Source organism: Cyprinodon tularosa, unplaced genomic scaffold (assembly GCF_016077235.1).
Source record: "Cyprinodon tularosa strain WSP-4 unplaced genomic scaffold, ASM1607723v1 ctg1181, whole genome shotgun sequence".
NCBI classification, from domain to species: domain Eukaryota; kingdom Metazoa; phylum Chordata; class Actinopteri; order Cyprinodontiformes; family Cyprinodontidae; genus Cyprinodon; species Cyprinodon tularosa.
In genome coordinates this window covers 6303-12604 of record NW_024037983.1, presented here as the reverse complement: position 1 = coordinate 12604, position 6302 = coordinate 6303, and positions in this window count along the sequence as shown.

Genomic DNA, 6302 nt, shown 5'->3' with positions numbered 1-6302 from the left:
TTGTCAGCTGATTGGCCCATGCATGAGCTAACTGTTTCTTTGGCCGGAAGTTTCCAGATGTTCTTTGTTCTCTTTGTTCAAAAAGGAAGGGGCATGGTTTGAAGTGGTTCATCCATTTGATTTTGCTCCATTGAGGTAATATATCCCAACATATTCTCCCATTTTGGCTTTGAAGATTGGGTATCCATCTCAGTCTTTAAAGCTAACCAAGTCCATTAATCCTAGGCTGGCCAGATGTCCGGCTTTTCATTGCACTGTCCAGCGTCCCGTGCCGCATCCAGCCGGACGTGTATTTGTCCTAATTTATGAGGCACTAGGCTTGTTGAGCAGATTTTTATTTTTTTTTTTGCTGGCCTGCAGCACAATCTCTAATCATGAAAAATGCATCACTATCTGATCGAACAGATGATTGGCTAAGAGTGGTGGCGTGTCAGATAAAGATCTGCTTGTCACTGGTTACAAAAGTAAACAAGGATCAAAATAACTGATGTTAAGTATTAAAGTTCATATCCTGTCAAAACCAGGACGTTGTTTAACCCAGAATGGACAAAAGAGCGTGAATTTATGACCAAACGTAGTGGAGATTCATTCCATGGTTTCTCACACTTTGTCGATATGATGTGAAGTTTTGTCGCCCCTGGATGCTAAAAGAACTTGTGCAGAGCTGCAAGGTGGACTATACTATAAAACATCACTAGTCCTACGGAAGTAAAGGCTGGGACGTGAAAGTGGATTTCAGTGATTGTCCCATAGCTAAAGGGACGACCATAAAGACAGGTCTGCTGCACAAACAGACACTTAAGATAAGTTCCCAAATGACTGAGGCTCTTAAAAATAAAGCTATACTTTTAGCGCACTTGAATGTGTTTCCTACAATCTCTTTTGTTGTTTAAAAAAATATTAGGCTATTTTCTTATGAATGTTTCTTGTTAAAAAGATTGTTTTAACGTTCAAGTCCACACATCTTATGCTTTGTGGTATTCTGCACTTTAAAGATTCATGTCGGTGGTCACTTTTTAAACACCACAATGTATTAAATAAATACAAATGCTGGGAACCAATTATTTTTTAGATTTCTTTAATATTTTGTTCTATTCAGCTACACAAGCATCCTCTTTAAACTACTAAGAATTGTACTATAAATGTGACTTTACCCGATTCTTATGTACACCTTAGTAATCTATTGATATATCGCACAATGTCCTCCTTTTTGGTGCTATAGAAATGGCCACCCTAATTGATCCACATTGCCACAAGATTCCATTTAGTCCTCCAATGAGTAACCTGATAGTTCGTTAGAGGAGGATGCTGTGCTCGGGAGAGCAGGTTGGTGCTAGGGCGAACTTATTTCTAGCTAGTTAGCTAATGTCATTACAATGTAACCCAACATTGAGAAGTGGACATTTTTTGTATTGTACCATTGTTCTGGTATTCTTGGTTCAGTCTTCATCTTTAACAAAGAGGAGAAGGAGCAAAAACATGCAAAGAGGAAAGAGATAGATAAAGAATATTAATTGTGATCTATAGCTCATTCTTTCAAGGGTTCCTAATCTGTGGTGCTATGAATCTGGGGCAACAAGGGTGAGGGTGTCTAGTTTGTAGTTCTTATTCCCTGGTACGCTGTGTGTGCAGTCACAGTAGTGATGATCCTGGAAATAAGGAGAACCATGGAATGGACATTGCATAGCATCTGTGTGGTAATTTCTATGAATTGTGATTTGGGCAAATTCAATAGGTATCTTTGCTTTGTGCCAGATCCTTAGTTATTGATCAGATTGAGCATGAGATAGATGTCAATATAGGCTAATATTAAGGAGTTTTCAGGCGGACATGAATTTTGTCTTTCAAAGCCTTAAGTTTAACACGGGTTTAAGCCTATAAAAATTTGCTATTTCAGGTATTGGGAGATTTAGCATGAGTCTTATTTCTAAGCTATCAGAGTTTGCAAAGATTGGAATGGCTAAGTTATGCCAGGTGAGTTTGCAGTGGTTGCAGGCATCAGGGACCATTTAAAGACTTAATTTTCTTCCCAAATCTAGAACGGGGATCAGATGTGTGTGATCACTCTTTTTAGCAAGCTGGTTACAGATGAGTGATCTAACCTGCATATATTTCTGGCAACTTTAGCGGATATCATGTCAAGTTTTGCCATTTCTGAGGGATCCATCCAGTGCATTGTATTCACAAACGGTTTATGTATATTATGACCTTCTGACCTATTATGACCTCCCGGCTGGGCGGAATTGCATGCAGGTGGCGACGATAGCATTACAAAGGTGGGGTAAGAGTGGGGGGCGGCATGCTAGGCTAATACTAACACCAAAACGGCTCCCTTTAAAGCTGCAGTCTGTTACATTGAGAAGAGAGCAGACTTCGTCTGAAAATTTGAACGAAAACAGGTTTCACGTCACTCCCCCACCCTCTCTGCTTCACTCATGCCCCACCTCCAAGCTCCACCCCTCTCACAGCATCTGCGCGGCTACCGCATGCGACCAGAAGCGTCCAAGCAGCGTACGCTGCATGGAGTGTGAACCGGTAAGAGCGATAACACTCACCTCCAAGCAGCTAGAAATAAGATGCTGGTTATACCGAAGTTTGCCGTGTAAGCAGTTGTCGGCAGGGGCAGTAAGGGCAGTTTCTCTTTCGCTGGTGGCTGTCGCTCCGCCATGACTTCCACGTGCGTCCTCCTGACTGCGGCAGCCGGGCGCTGCGGCAGGTTCAGCGGTGAGAGGGAGGGGGCGGGATTCAGCATGTGTGAGCTGTGATTGACACTCCATCAGACGCTCCTCTGACTGTGATTGGTTGTTTTGTCTCGTCCCGAAATATTCTTTCCAGATTGCAATACAGGCAGTAGGCGGGACCAATTGAAGCAGTTTTTTTCACAGGTTACATATCACATGTACTGCTGTCTGGGCATAGGGACAGTTTTAGCCAATATGACAAAAAAGTGATTTTAAAAAACTTACAGACTTCAGCTTTAACGAGCATTTTCTTTGCCAATGTTCGTTCTCTGGCCAATAAAATGGGCAAGTTACAACTATCCATTACAAATGATAGAGGGATTAAAGTATCTAGACGCGTCGTCAGAGTGTGCTCTGGGGAGCTGGCAGGAGATCTTAAACCTGTCTCTGGCCTACATTGTGGTAGTGACCTGTGTCAAGTCAATCTCCATTGTGCCGATTCCCAAGAATTCCAACCCATCCAGACTTACTGAGTACCATCTGGTAGCCCTCACCCCCAACATGTCCGACTGGACATGGACTAGACTCATGCACCATCACCATAAACACCTGAGTGCCACATGGCTGAGCAATGAATCCATTCCTCTACTCCCTTATCACCCATGACTGGAGACCTGTCCATGGCTCCAATGCCATCATCAAGTTTTCATACGACATCTCGATCATCAGACAAAATGAGGCCGCCTACAGACAGCAGGTGGACCTTCTGGCTGAGTGTTGCGACAAACAATCTGCAGCTGAACACCGAAAAGACCAAGGAGCTTATCGTGGACTTCAGGAGGAACTCTTAACCACATCCACTCATCCACATCAAGGGGACGGCGGTGGAGTGTGTGGACGGCTTTAAGTTCCTGGGAGTCTACATTTCCAAAGACCAAACCTTGATGACCAGCTTCTCCAAACTCATCAAAAGGTGCACAAGTGCCTCTTCTTCATGAGGACCCTGAGGAAGAACCATCTCTCTGAACAGATCCTCATAAACCTCTACCGCTGCACCAACGTGAGCACCCTCACCAATTGTATCACAGTTTGATATGGGAACTGTTCTACCTTGGAGAGTGGGATGAAAGCTGCCCAGCTCATCGCTGGAGCACTGCTCCCTGCGATCAAGGACATCTACAAGAAGCGCTGTCTGTAAAAGGCCGGGAAACTCCTTCCCTGTAGGGGGTGTTAAAAAAGCCTACGAACTAGAACCAGCAGGCACTGGAACAGCTTCTTCCCCACAGCTGTCACCCCCCTGACACCAACCAATAAGGCCATATAATCCAAATCCTAACTTTCCTGTATAAATAAATATTTCCATATGTTTAATTTATACCCTCTTACAATTACTCTCTGTTGGTATATACTGTACCATTTATAGTCAATATATAGATTGTCTCTGTACACATTCTAATGAATATTTATATCGTCTATAGCACTTCTGGATCGATGCGAACTACATTTTGCTACTTTGTACTTGTGACAGTGTAATAAAAATAAGGTTCTATTCTATTCTATTTTATTAAAAACTGTAGTTAAAAGCCTTCAGCTGATCCGAAATGCTGAAGCCAGAGTTCTGAAGAAAATTAAAAAGAGAGATCATATCTCTCCTATCGGAATATTGCAAAAATTAGAAGTCTCCTGTCCAGGGGTGATGCTGAGAAACTAGTCCATGCATTTGTTACTTCAAGGCTGGACTATTGTAATTCTTTACTATCAGGAAGTCCACAAACTGTAGTTAAAAGCCTTCAGCTGATCCAAAATGCTGCAGCCAGAGTTCTGATGAAAATGAAAAAGAGAGATCATATCTCTCCTATCCTGGCTTCTCTTCATTGGCTTCCTGTTAAATCAAGAATAGAATTTAAAATCCTCCTTCTCGCATATAAAGCCTTAAATGGCCAAGCTCCATCTGATATCAGAGATCTGATTGTTCCTTATGTTCCTAACAGAGCACTTCGCTCTCAATCTGCAGGTTTACTAGTGGTTCCTAGAATTTCTAAAAGTAGAATGGGAGGCAGATCTTTTAGTTATCAGGCTCCTCTCCTGTGGAACCAACTACCAGTTTTAGTCCGTGAGGCAGACACCCTGTCTACTTTTAAGGCTAGGCTTAAAACTTTCCTTTTTGATAAAGCTTCTAGTTAGAGTGGCTCAGGTTATCCTGATCTATCTCTATAGTTCTGCTGCTATAGGCTTAGACTGCTGGAGGACATAGGGACCCCTTTTTCATCATTCTGCTTCATTCTATCTCTATTCTCCCACTCTGCAGAATCTGTTAGTTCAATCTCTAACGTTCTGCTCTCTCTGCTTTTTCTCATAGTAGCTTCATCTGGTCTGTTCCTGTTTGGCTGTGACTCCATCCTGGAGAGAAATATCAGCTGTGCTGCCACCATCAACACCTTTGTTTCTAGATGTTGGAGCTTGGCCTGTTTTCCAGTGTAGTCCTGTTTCTCTGACTGTGACTAACTGGATGTGCTCTCTTCATCCTCTGACATGGGAGCTGGCTCGGAGCTCGTCTGCCTGGCTGTGTGTTTCCTGGACGGGGCCGCCTGTGGAGCTGGTTGACAGTTGCCTTTTGTATCTATGCTTCTTTTTCTATATCTGCTTCTGTCTCCTTGAACCCCAGTCGGCCTCAGCAGATGGCCGCTCACACTGGGCCTGGTTCTGCTGGAGGTTTCTTCCTGTTAAAGGGAGTTTCACTTGTTACCCGCAAAGGTTGGGGGGATCTTTTTAAACAAAATACATCTGTCATGATTGGTCTTGGGATTAAACCCACATGCAGAACACCACTGGAGACTGATAAAAAGTTCAACAGATTTATTTAAAGGATTTCACAACAATGACATGACTGGATTCAGGAACTGGACCGGGCAGGATTCTATGGCATCTGCAGAGACGAATAGATTGGTTAGCCAGGTCAACAGATTATTTGTTTCTTAGAATACCTGAAGGGGACCAGGTTTTCTTAGTCTGAGAGAGGGAACCGGTTGGGTCCAGAAACTGTTGGTTCAGCAGAGTGCTCAGCAACAGCAACGTCTAGCTTCTGACTTTGAAAGGCAGACCTTGATCAGAGTTTCCAGCTCTTCTCTGAGAGCAGCAGGAGGAATCCAGACTGGAATCTTCAGATTTGGCTCACCACGGCTGGAAGGGAGGTTAAGCTCATCCAGAGCTTCAGACTTGAGACAGGTTTCCTGTGAGCAAAGACAGAGGTGGATTAGAATCAGTTTCTCACTTGAGATGACAAGATTCTTTCTGGTAACAGAGGCTCAGGTTGCTAACCAAACTAAGGTCAACACTGCGGCGTTGAAGGAAGGTCAGGCAGCTGCTTATAAAGGCAGGTCTCCTGATGAGCTGATGAATTTCAGCTGTGCTGGAGGGCTCCAGCCCAGGAGATCCACAGCGCACCCTGCTGGAGACAGATGGCAGATCTCCAGATCCCAACAACACCAGAAAACAGTATAGTCCAAAAATTTTTATTAAGCAATTTCTTTAAAACATGACTCCAGGGCTAGTACTCCCTGGAAAGAAAAGGGATCATAAGAAATAAGGGCTATTTAAATGAAATAACAAACAAATAAACCA